The sequence below is a fragment of the Dama dama genome, chromosome 18, assembly GCF_033118175.1.
Source record: "Dama dama isolate Ldn47 chromosome 18, ASM3311817v1, whole genome shotgun sequence".
NCBI lineage: Eukaryota > Metazoa > Chordata > Mammalia > Artiodactyla > Cervidae > Dama > Dama dama.
In genome coordinates this window covers 61,432,934-61,445,978 of record NC_083698.1, presented here as the reverse complement: position 1 = coordinate 61,445,978, position 13,045 = coordinate 61,432,934, and the positions used below count along the sequence as shown (strand labels likewise).

General features: G+C 41.1%; 1 protein-coding gene across 9 annotated transcripts in view; it reads right to left on the bottom strand.

Moving 5' to 3' along the window:
• Positions 1 to 13,045, bottom strand: part of PDE1C (phosphodiesterase 1C) — a 517,256-nt gene that overhangs the window by 281,585 nt on the left and 222,626 nt on the right. The window lies entirely within an intron of this gene.

Here is a 13,045-nt window from a genome sequence, read left to right as displayed (position 1 = left end):
AATACATGGGGAAACAGTAGAAACAGTGACAAGCTTTATTTTTTGTGGGGGGGGAGTTCCAAAATCACTGCAGATGGTGACTGCAGCCATGAAATTAAAAGATGCTTACTCCTTGGAAGGAAAGTTATGACCAACCTAGACAGCATATTAAAAAGCAGAGACATTACTGTGCCAACAAAGGTCCATCTAGTCAAGGCTATGGTTTTTCCAGTAGTCATGTATGGATGTGAGAGTTGAACTATAAAGAAAGCTGAGCACCAACAGAATTGATGCTTTTGAACTGTGGTGTTGGGAGAAGACTCTTGAGAGTCTCTTGGACTGCAAGGAGATCCAACCAGTCCATCCTAAGGGAAATCAGTCCTGAATATTCATTAGAAGGACTGATGCTGAAGCTGAAACTCCAATATTTTGGCCATGCGAAGAACTGACTCATTTGAAAAGACCCTGATACTGGGAAAGATTGAAGGTGGGAGGAGAAGGGGATGACAGAGGATGAGATGGTTGGATGGCATCACCAACTCAATGGACAAGAGTTTGAGTAAACTTGGGAGTTGGTGATGGACAGGGAGGCCTGGTATGTTGCGGTCCATGGCGTCGCAAAGAGTCAGACACGACTGAGCAACTGAACTGAACTAAACTGATGACCCCTAATGAATGCGGCTTCTGTTTATCTACCAAACAAGCACTGTTAACACTACCAAAAGGGTTAATTTTCTATCTTTCTTAATGATGGGTCATAAGTAAGCCATGATAACAAGCAAATATATTACTCTTACTAACAATATCATTGTTGTTTGGTCACTAAGTCATGTTCAACTCTTTTCAACCCCATGGACTGTAGCCCACCAGGCTCCTCTATCCATCGGATTTCCCAGGCAAAAATACTGGAGTGGGTTGCCATTTCCTCTTCCAGGGGATCTTCCTGACTCAGGGATCGAAGCCATGTCTCCTATATCTCCTGCATTAGCAGGCAGATTCTTCACCACTGAGACTAACAATTAGTGTACCAACGATATGGTATACTACAATTAGTAAAATTATCACAAAATCATGACAACACTGTTTGGAGTTATGGACTGGGCATACCAGAAGAGGCAATCACACACTTCACAGTCCACATTGCACACATCAGGTTCTTCTCTTAAGCTATTTAATTGCTTTGCTAACTCTAAGAAACCCTTGATTAGGATCTAAATGATAAAACATAACATAGATTAAGAAACTGATTATTAAAAAGTCAACCCACAAGACCTCCATTTATATTTGTATCAGAGGGCAACAAGACAACATGGGCAACCCTATCCCATAGGGATAGTGAGCAGTGAAGCTCACAGACTCACAGCAGAGAGCAGGCGCTTGCCCTGTGACTCCAGATAGAGGCATGCTTCTAGAGGTGGCGCATTAGCTCTGGGCTCATACCAGTTTCAAGGGACATTTTTGCTGTCTGCTGTACTAAGTAGGAAACTATCCCAATTTATATTGTAGTTTGTAGTTACCAGCTTTCACTGAAATTACTATGATAACTTTACCCCACTTATAAGAGATGGGACTGGGTTTCTCTGTAAATTTGTATTGTTTCATTGCTTCCAGTGTAACAATATGCAATAATATCAAAGTATTTCTTTTAAGATCTGTGATTTTACACTTTTCAGGTCTAACAGAATATAATAGCATGTAGACTTATGATTTCTGATTTGTTTCAGCATAGAGTATATACTCTGTTTACATAATCCAAACAATATTATCCCTTCAGGACAATTTCAAAATCTCCTTTAATGCAAGATTTAAAGTACTTCTTATTCCTTATAAAATTTAAATGCATCAAAACACCTGTCAAACTGTATATGTCAGCTACATACCATAAACAATGAAATAGAATTCATAAATCTGCTATGCAGACAATGAATCATAGGTCATAATGTTGATAATAATGGCAAAAAGACCCTCTATATTTACTAAAACCCAGGAAGTGCACTTACTGTGCTCAATCTTTATCTCATTTAACCCACAACAACCCTATCAGGTAGGTATTATTGTTATTCCCTCCATACAGATGAAAAAAGTAAGGCTTAGAGTAAGGTTTCTCAACCCTGGCACTGGGGACATTTTGGACCAGATAGTTCTTTGTTATGGTGGGGATGCTCTGTGCATTGTAAGATGTTTAGCAACATCCTCGGTCTCTATCTGCTAGATGCCAGTGGTATATCCCATTCTCAGATGTGACAACCAAAAATGTCTCCACGTACTGCCAAATGTTCTCTGGGAGCCAAAGCACCCCCACTTCAGCACCACTGGCTTAGAGAAATCAAGGAGTTTACTAAAGGTCATACACTTAGAAAACAGTAGAGCAGGGATTAGAAGCCTGGCATGCTGACTCTAGAGTGCATGCCATCAGCCAATAAAACAAAGCCCTGTTCACTTTGGGATAGTTTTTTTTTAATATTTATTTATTTGGCTGCATGGGGTTTTAGTGGTGGCACACGGGATCATCAATCTTTCGTTGCAGCATGCAGGACCTTTAGTTGCAGCATGTGAACTCTCAGTTGCGGCATGTGGGCTCTAGTTTCCCAATCAGGGATAGAACCCAGGTTCCCTGCACTGGGAGCAAAGGGTCTTAGCCATTGGACCATCAGGGAAGTCCTTCTGTGATAGTTAAAATGACATAAAATTTCCCTCAAAATAGAAAACTAAATGTGAAGATGAACTATGAGTGTCTTCCTGTGGAAAGATCTTTTCAGTTCAGTTCAGTCGCTCAGTCATGTCTGACTCTTTGCAACCCCATTAACCGTAGCACGCCAGGCCTCCCTGTTCATCACCAACTCCCAGAGTCCATCCAAACCCATGTCCATTGAGTCGGTGATGCCATCCAGCCATCTCATCCTCTGTTGTCCCCTTCTTCTCCTGCCCTCAATCTTTCCCAGCATCAGGGTCTTTTCAAATGAGTCAGCTCTTCACATCAGGTGGCCAAAGTATTGGAGTTTCAGCTTCAACATCATCCTTCCAATGAATATTCAGGACTGATTTCTCTTAGGACAGACTGGTTGGATCTCCTTGCTATCCAAGGGACTCTCAAGAGTCTTCTCCAACACCACAGTTCAAAGCATCAATTCTTCGGTGCTCAGCTTTCTTTGTAGTCCAACTCTCACATCCATATATGACCACTGAAAAAACCATAGCCGATCTTTTATGACCACATTAAACTGGGCCCTTCCAAGTTTGTCTTCCTAACTAAGGCCCATGTCCCAGAGGCTGTCAACCTTGTACAGGGCTCTCCCACCCCACCTACTCCAGTGTTCTTTCCAAAAGATGGTCACCAATCACTTGGTTAAGGCTGATTCCACTCTTCAATAAATAAGACATAGTCCCTGTCCCTAAAGAGCAGGGCCATCTGCTTCCTACCAGCTCCCTTACATGACCCTGTTCTGTCTCAAAGTGTAAGCCCTTTGCACTGCTGCTGCTAAGTCACTTCAGTCGTGTTCGACTCTGTGCGACCCTATAGACGGCAGCCCACCAGGCTCCCCCGTCCCTGGGATTCTCCAGGCAAGAACACTGGAGTGGGTTGCCATTTCCCTCTCCAATGCATGAAAGAGCCCTTTGCACAGTGACCATCAAATGCTGGTTTCTCTCTGAGGGATCTCCCAAGCCTTCAGTGACTAAGCACTTTCCATGTGCCAAAAACTTCCTATGTGCTTCACATATACGATTTCATTCTGGGCTCCCAAGAACCCCAGGAACTATTAACATTTCCACTGGACCTATAGGAAATGAAAGCTACGGTAGGAAGGGAACCTACCCAAGCCTGACCCAAGATTTGTGCCACAATTCATATTTCAGTCTAGAAATGGGTGACTCTAAACCCCCGTTCTTGACCCAACCCTCTGCCCTTCTCCCTTCACGGATGAGCAAAGAGTACAGACATGTCTCTTCCAAAGCACGCTCTCAGTTTGGTCTACTCCCACCAGCTTGCTTAGAACTTTTCATACAGGTTCCCTTTCCCCAAAGTTATGGGAATAAATAATACAGAGCATAGCATGATTCTACTTCTGCAAAGACACAGGGAAAAATTCAGGCAGTGAACTTTTTTCATGAACTTTGAAAAGGCATTATCATATTAAATCAGAGGACAGAAAAATACAAGTTTTCCTTTATCTGATTCTATTTTTGTTATTTACTTTATATGCATAAAGGGTTATGTATTCATGTGTGACTGATTACACTGCTTCAAAGCATTTTAAGTGGTTAAGTACTAAAATAGATAATTTTGAAAAAAAAATTACTTGGTGGTAGAGGTGAAGAACTTTTTCCCCTTTTCTCTTTTAATCACATTATGTAAATATAGCCTGTTGGGGTTTTTTAAGCCTTCTGTGAACTTTCCTGAGAACTTCAACTTTTGGGTTAAAGCCAAATATGAAAATTTTCAAATGTAAAATGTCTTGATGAGAAAATAAAAATTGGCAGAGTAGGGAAATGAATTCCAAAAGGCATATTTTTCTGACCCTTTGACTTTATTCAGTTTTGAACTGCTTCATTTGGGAGTAGGAAGGGGTTCCACAGCTGTAAAAAATTATAAAACTACCAGAATAGAAAAAAAAAAAACAAAAAACAGACATTTTTGGTATCTCACAGATCTGCCTTTAAACTCTAGCCCAACCATTTCTCTGCTTTGTGACATCAGTCAAGTTACTTGTTTTTCCTGAGTTCTTCATCTGTGAACCAGAATCACTGTGAAGATTAAATAAGATAATGTGCATGAAGCTCTGCCACGTGGTAGATATACAATAAACTTGATCAACAGAGTACCTTTCAGATATACTTATGTTTTTGCCAAAGTTTATGTTTTGACAATTGTCCTTTTAATATCCTTCTCATGATTAGTTCACACTATTTAGGTGAAGTTGCTGCTGCTGCCAAGTCGCTTCAGTCATGTCTGACTCTGCGACCCCACAGACAGCAGCCCACCAGGCTCCCCCATCCCTGGGATTCTCCAGGCAAGAACACTGGAGTGGGTTGCCATTTCCTTCTCCATTAGGTGAAGTTAGAAGTATCTAAATCATGGGTGATCTGGCTTGGAGTGAAAGGACCGTCACTACAGGGCCAGACTATGTTATCTGCCTAGTGACCTCCATGCTAATCAGCAATGTTGCTCCTCCCCAGTGATTCAGTTATAGGTCACAGAGTGTTTGTCATCACTGTAAATGTTGGTTGGTGGTCTGAGCTTTCTTGTAGAAAACCTCAGCAATTAGAATCATAGAATAACATTTTTGAGCCTCAAGGAATCATATCAATTCTCATGTTCAAGCTTATCTCTTTTACTCTTGAGGACTCTGAGATAAGAGAGGAATTAACTGCAAAGCTAAACTAGTGACAGAATATAAATCTGATTCTTAATCTTTCATCCATACCAGTGGTTCTCAATCACAGGTGATTTTGCCCCCCAACGACCCTTTAAGGGGGTTTGCTATTGACATCTAGTGAGTAGAGTCCAGGGATGTTACTAAACACCCTACAAGGCAAAGGACAGCTGCTACAAAAACACAAACAGTACCAAGATTAAGAAACTCTGATCTACACTACTGGACCCAGAGTCTCCCAACACTCTAAAAGTTGCCTTATAAGCTGACACTGTTGGACACTGGACTTGGCCCCCATTTGGAAGTCCTCACCGATGACTGAATTAATCAAGTCAATTCTTCCTCTTCAGTATTGAGGGCTACTGGGATTAGGAAGGATATAGAGACGTGCCCACTCAGGCAACTGAAAGTCTGAGCTTAACTTCTGAAGCACAGTGACATGCCAGCATGAGTGCTGCTGAAATCTTCCAGAAGCACTTAAGTCTTATTAGGCAATCTAAGAAAATGATTCTCAAAACCATTTCGGCAAAACATCACAGAACCGTCAAATGATGTGTACCACACAGTTATCAAATATTCAGAATAATGCACCACAAACAAATACACTGACGCTGCACTAAACATCTCCCAGACTAACAGCCTGAATGGAGGAGAGAGAGAAATTGAAGCACTGAGGTAGAGCAAAAACACTCTCAAGAGTTTCCACCCAACGCTAGAGTTCCATAGTAAACGATCTTAATCAGAAAAGCAGATCCAAGGATCTGCAAGGACCCAAGCAATTGTGTATTTTTTGGTTCTTGCCCTTGCATGCCATCTGGCTTGCTGACCTCATAGGTCTTCACCCTGGCCAGTGTGAAGGCCAAATAGAGCCTAAATGTGGGAGCATGTGGTGATCTGCAAGTATGAGTCATTCATCAACCTAAGCTCATTTACTCCCAGTTCCACCTGGTAATTCTGGCTTTAATTCTGACCCATGGTAGAAATACATGAAGGATCCCAATCTGATTCACTCATAAAGTCAACCCACATTTAATAAATACCAACCATGTCCAAAGCACCATGCTTAAGTAGGGATCATAGTCCCTACTCAAAAAAATCATAATGATGTCAAGAAGAATGACAAGCATCCAACTAATTCTTATACCCAGCACTAAAGTAGTGACTGGGGGAACAAACTCTCTTTTAGGTAGAACAATGGAAAGAAGGCCCCATGGAAAGAAATGGCATTTGGATTAGACCTAGAGGAAAAAGTGGGAATTCAACAGGTAAAAATGAGAATATTCAAAATACTAGAAAAGATTATGAATGAAGAAGGGATGACACAAAACACAAGGCAAATAGGACATCAGCAAAGAGTTGAGCTTGACAGGAACTCAAAGTAAATGGGAGGGAATAATAGAGACAAAGTAGGAAAACTGAGATGGAGACAGATGTAGAAATCCTTCAAGTTCTAGATAAGAAAGTAGTCTTTATTAGCGGAAAGGAAGCCAGTAGAGGTTTGTTGCTTTTGGAGTTACTGTTGTTATTTTCTAAACAGATGTGACATCATCAGAGACTCTATGGAAAAAGGAATCATACATGTGTGAGCAGAATGGAGATGAAGTAACCAGAGTAACAGGAGCAGTCAGGAGGCTATTCAAGACTCAGAGAGACAGATAATGAGACTGGACCAAGATCCTGGGAGTGAAAAGAATGAGGAGGAAGAGCCCACAGCTTATTAGAGACCCATTTATCACATTGGGGAGGCGGAGAACACAAAGCTAAAGTTGGAAAAATACACACAACAGCAGTTCATATAAAACAACTCAAAGAGATCCTGGATGAGTGGGAGAATGGTAGTGACTATCGGAACTGAAGATGGAAGAGAAAAGAATGAACTGTGTCCAGGTGGTCCTCTTAACTCAAAAAAATGACAACTCAATGCCAAGGTAATTCCTGCTACTGGTATCTAAATAAACCACCCATGGAACTCTGGAAGTCCACTGGTTAAGAATCTGCCTTGCAAGGCTGTGTTCGATCCCTGGTCAGGAAACTAGATCCCACATGCCGCAGGGCAACTACTGAGCCCTATTACTCCAGAGCCCACGAAGTCCCTGTGCACTACAATGAAGACCCAGGACAGCCTAGGTAGACAGACAGATAGACAGACTCCCAGACTTAGTGCCTGAGCTACTTACTTCACCTCAGCACCCTCTCCTCCCAGGCCAAGTCCCCAGCTCCTGCTAACTAGACTCTTGAATCCAGATCCTGTGACTGTGCTCCCCAGACTCCTGCTGAGATATCTGGAGGATGACCAAGTGAGTAAGGGATGAATGAGCAGCAGTTGCCTTATACGCTACAATCTGAGCAACCTACTTATGTGGACCCTCTGTCACCCTCCATTCTCCCCGGCTGTTTCCCCTGAAATCACACTACTTATAGACCACGTTCCCTGTTAAGTGTCTTTGGATTATCCTTCGTGGCTAAGTCTCAGTGTCCATCTATGATCTGTGCTCTAACCACACCACTTTCTTCCTTTCTCCGGTCCACTCTGCCTGCCACCATTCACTGTCAAGTCACCCTGACTCAGCCGGCAATCTCAGAACTTAAACTGGACATATTCTCACAGCTGATCACATGGTTCCTACTACTTTGAGAATTGATTAGTCATCACAAACACATATAGGAAAATATTTTTAAAGGGTTTTATCTCTTAGAAGATTCCCTTGCCCCTTGTATTAGATGTCACCACTAATACTTGAGCTCTAAATGTCAATACAACTGAGTAAGTAGTAGCATGCAAGACTGATTATCCATAAGCATGCAAAAATATGTGTATTGATGTAACCTATCACCCCTTTAACTTTCCCAACAAGTTTATTTGGCTGTCCTTTTTTTGCCATGAAGGTAAAAGACTACATCCATTGAGTCTGTGTCAACAATGCCAAAAAGAGTTTCAGGATTCACCAATGAGTCTTAATATGTCTGGGATGAAATGGGCGCAGTTCAGCAAAAGATGCACCTGTTAACGCAAGAATACAAGTACTTGGAAGGCAGTCTTCCCAAAGGGTGATATCCACTCACCTTCCTGCCCATCCCCACCCACACACACCAATCTATTATTAACAGCAAAGGTGGAGGTTCTGTTGATAACTCATTAAGTATGCTGTTTCGTGAAGGCTGACACAGGCAGACCTGACTAGAGGAATCATTTGCTGGATTTAATCAATTATTGGGTTCATCAAATGTGATTACTGAGTCACATAAAAATCCAAGTGAAAGAAGCATTAGACACTTGAGGGAAAAAAATAACTCCTTGTTTTGCCTTGCAACAGATGGAGGTCATTCTGTTTTCTATGTGTGTAAGACGCACTTTATCCATTACTTGCACGTACTTGTATCCTGAGCTGTCTTCTTAATGTCCAGAATATTTTAAAGCCATTTGTCCTTTTGAGAAAATCCTAAAGACTCAGCAAAACATACATTTTTAAAATAACTGAAGACACTGAAGAAAACCAAAAATCCTCAACTATTTCATTAGATTTTAATATACTTCTAAGCACCATGAATGTTAAAAAAACACTGTAGGGTCTCTTTGTGATCTAGTGACAGAAGAGTATACGATAATTTAAGTATCTTCTCCAAAGATCTAATTGTTCCCAATAACATTCAATATTTACATCTATTATAGCACTTGCCATATTTTATTGTAATTTTTTTCACAGTCACACCTAATAATCCCAAGACTTCCCAGGTGGCATTAGTGGTAAAGAATCTGTACAATGTAGGAGATGTGGGTTCAACCCCTAGAGCAGGAAGGTCCCCTGGAGTAGAAAATGGCAACCAACTCCAGTATTCTTGCCTGGACAGAGCATTCCATGAACAGAACAACCTGGACGGCTACAGAATCAGACACAACTGAGTGACTGAGCAAGCAGCCACGTCTACATGCCTGTGTACCTCTTCACAGAGGTTATTTCACATATGTTTTTATTTCCAGTGTTTTTTAAGTATATATCAATAGCAAATATTAAGTAAAATTTTGTTAAAATGGGAGATTATTGCAAAGTACTATGCATGTAATTATCAACCTAATGTCAACTAACAAGAAGAGAGACAAGTTTGGTTCAAGTTAATTGCTCACAGAAATGTCTAGAAATATGAAACATGTACATCAATCAGACAGAGTCAGAATCAGAGCTTCCACTAAAAGAGCTAAACAGAGCTAGAATTAATAACTGTGGTGTTGGAGAAGACTCCTGAGAGTCCCTTGGACTGCAAGGAGATCCAATCAGTCCATCCTAAAGGAGATCAGTCCTGGGTCTTCATTGGAAGGACTGATGCTGAAGCTGAAACTCCAATACTTTGGCCACCTCATGCGAAGAGCTGACTCATTGGAAAAGACCCTGATGCTGGGAGGGATTGGGGGCAGGAGGAGAAGGGGACGACAGAGGATGAGATGGCTGGATGGCATCACCAACTCGATGGACATGAGTTTGAGTAAACTCCAGGAGTTGGTGATGGACAGGGAGGCCTGGCGTGCTGTGATTCATGGGGTCGCAAAGAGTTGGACACGACTGAGCGACTGAACTGAACAAAAACCTTCATGCTAATGAGGATTTTGCTATCTGGTGACCTTAAAACTCCAACTCCTGGCCATCTTGGCCAAAGTATTTCCACTGTTCAGTCATATGAAAACAGAACAATAGTCCATGGAGGTCTCTCAGGTGTGTGGATATGCCTCTCCTTGTACCTCTGCCTGGAATTGTGCTCAACAGTCACAGTTCCCCTCACACACTGAAATACAGTGAGTATGTGTTCTTGTGTGTGTGTGTCTTGGAAGCTCTTCTGACATAGATTTAACATTACATCATCCCTTGTAACAGCTGGTTTTCTTTAGGAGTAGCCCAGAAATATTAGATTATCTCTAAGTATCTGTGATTATTTTATACATAGTCTGGCATGCTTTCTCAAAGATATAAACTTCTCCTAGCCAGACCTGATACCCTGAAGCTGTAGCTGTACTGAAAACAACCTGAGGAGAATTTCACGGGGAAGCAGGCTTCCCGTGTAATCCTCTCTAGCTGTCAAATTGCCATTTCACCACTTCAATAAATCTCTTGAAATGATTGGCCTTCATGGACAAGACCCATTCATAAAGCCACAGGATGGTTCCCCTTAATTGTGTTGATTTAAAGCTCAATTCAATAAGGCTTTCCGTGCAGGAGAAGCTTACCTCCTACCTACAGGTGCCCTTGCTAACCCAGTAAAGAGTACTTGTAACATCACTCTTTCGATTGAAATTCTGCTCTTGAAAGAGGCGAGTACCTTTTCCTTAACACTAAACGTGAGACTCAGTAGAATCACTATCATCAAAATATCGTTCTTGTGGGCTACTAAGATCTGCCTAGCATTTTGTGAAAAATTCAAAGAAAGATGTCTACCTCAGTTGGGTTGTAGTTGGATAATGATGACTTTGCAAGCTAGTGGATTTTTTTTCTTATCATTGCTTTTGAAGGTAAATAAATACATGAGTGAAATGAAATTAAACTTAGCAAGAAGACTTTAAACAAAGGTAGATGATTTGTGTATCTTAGGCTGTCTTTTCCCTAATGGTCAAAGCAAACCTATAATATTTAAAGCTTTTTAATGTAACATTTGAGTCATTTGATTTTCCTACATGAAGTCACCAACTTTACTTGACTCATTATTAACTGAAGCCAAATAACTACACTTAGAATTCAACTGACCAGCTGAATCTACACTAGTATGCGTGTCCCTAACATGAAAAATCTAGTCCATCCTAAAGGAAATCAGTACTGAATATTCATTGGAAGGACTGATGTTAAAGCTGAAACTCCAATACTTTGGCCACCTGATGTGAAGAACTGACTCATTTGAAAAGACTCTGATGCTGGGAAAGATTGAAGGCGGGAGGAGAAGGGGACGACAGAGGATGAGGTAGTTGGAAAGCATCAGCGACTCAATGGACATGAATTTGAGTAAAGTCCGGGGGCTGGTGATAGACAGGGAGGTCTGGCGTGATATAGTCCATGGGGTCACAAAGAGTCAGACATGACTGAGTGACTGAACTGAACTGAACTGAACATTCCCAGTCCAAATGAATCATCCAAGAGACAAGCATATATTCAAACATACCAGCATCAGAGAGGGGTATCAAGATATGTTTAAAAGTGTGTACCATTCATCAAATGAGGTATTCACAGACTCCCAATTTACAGATCTCTGGAAAAGGTCTCAAGCAAGATCATTCTGCAAAAGGTTGAAGGTTTGATACATGAAAATGGCCTCAAATTCGTTAACACCTTTTCATCAGGAGATATAATCTATGTCCCCTTCTCTCAACTCTGGATGGGTTGTGCAACACCTTAACCAATAAGATACAGCAGAAGTGACACTGAGCCAGTTTCAGGGAGATAGCATCTTCCTTTATCTCTTTATCTCTTGGAACACATGGCCTAAGAAGCCAGCTAAGAGTTCAGCTCCCCTGAGATCACCTTGCAATAGAAGCTCAAGCTCATGGAGACATTTTGGAGGATGAAAACCATGTGGAGAGAAAGAAACAAGGAGCACCAAAGCTCCCCACATGCAAATGAAGACTCAATCTTGGAAGTGCATCCTATATCCCCAGCAGCCCTGGATGGCACCAGGTGCGTCAGATCCAAGACACCCAGACAAGTCCTTCCTGAATTCCTGACCTACAAAATCATGAGCAAAGTAAAACCTTTGTTCTAATCCATCAGAGTGGTGATAGATTAGCAGACATGGATCTATTTCATATGAGGATAGGTATGTGATTAAAAACAGAAGAGTTCAAACCACGCCTCTATTAATTTGCACTTCACTTCAACAAAGCTAAAAAGCTAAAATCAGTCTTTTTTTTACATTGACATCAAAATGCAACAGTGTTCATGTGAGATATGCAAAAATATGCTTTCCTCCAAAGTTGACATAGTAATTTGAAACCTGACAGGTTTGAGCAGGTCTCCCGTAAAACTCCCTCTTACCTGTCTATTTATCTCCCCTTAAAATAAAATTGAGGCAACACTGAAATATCTTATACCCCTAGTTAACTACATGTAAAAATGATAAATTATCTTTTACAACTGAAGACAATTATGCCCTCTAATCTGAGTGATTAATTTACACCATTCTTAGTGGTTTAAATGCAATCACTACCATGATCCTGATGAACCTGAACAAGATAGAATTATTTGGCCATCTGTACAAGCTTACTATATTTAGAGAAGTACAGCAACCCTCTAGGAAGCTTTAAAGTTTTAGTTCATTTTCTCTCAGTGATTGTGTACTTCCTCACTGCATATCAAATGAAGACACCACTACTTTGGATTACTGACTTTATTTAGAAACCATAGGACATAGAAGCCTCTACTATGAGATGAGACTCTCTAGAAAAGGTCATATTAAAGTCATCATCTGACGGTAATACTAATTTTAAAAGACTTTTTTATTTTTATGTATTTATTTTTGGCTGCACTGGGCCTTCATCGCTGTATTCAGGCTTTCTCTAATAGCAGCAAGTGGGAGCTACTCTCCAGTTATGGTGCATGGGCTTAGTTGCTCTGCAACATGTGAGATCTTCCCGGACCAGGGATCGAACCTATGTCCCCTGCACTGGCAAGTGGATTCTTAACCACTGAACCAACAAAGAAGCCCTGAAAGTACCATTGTTG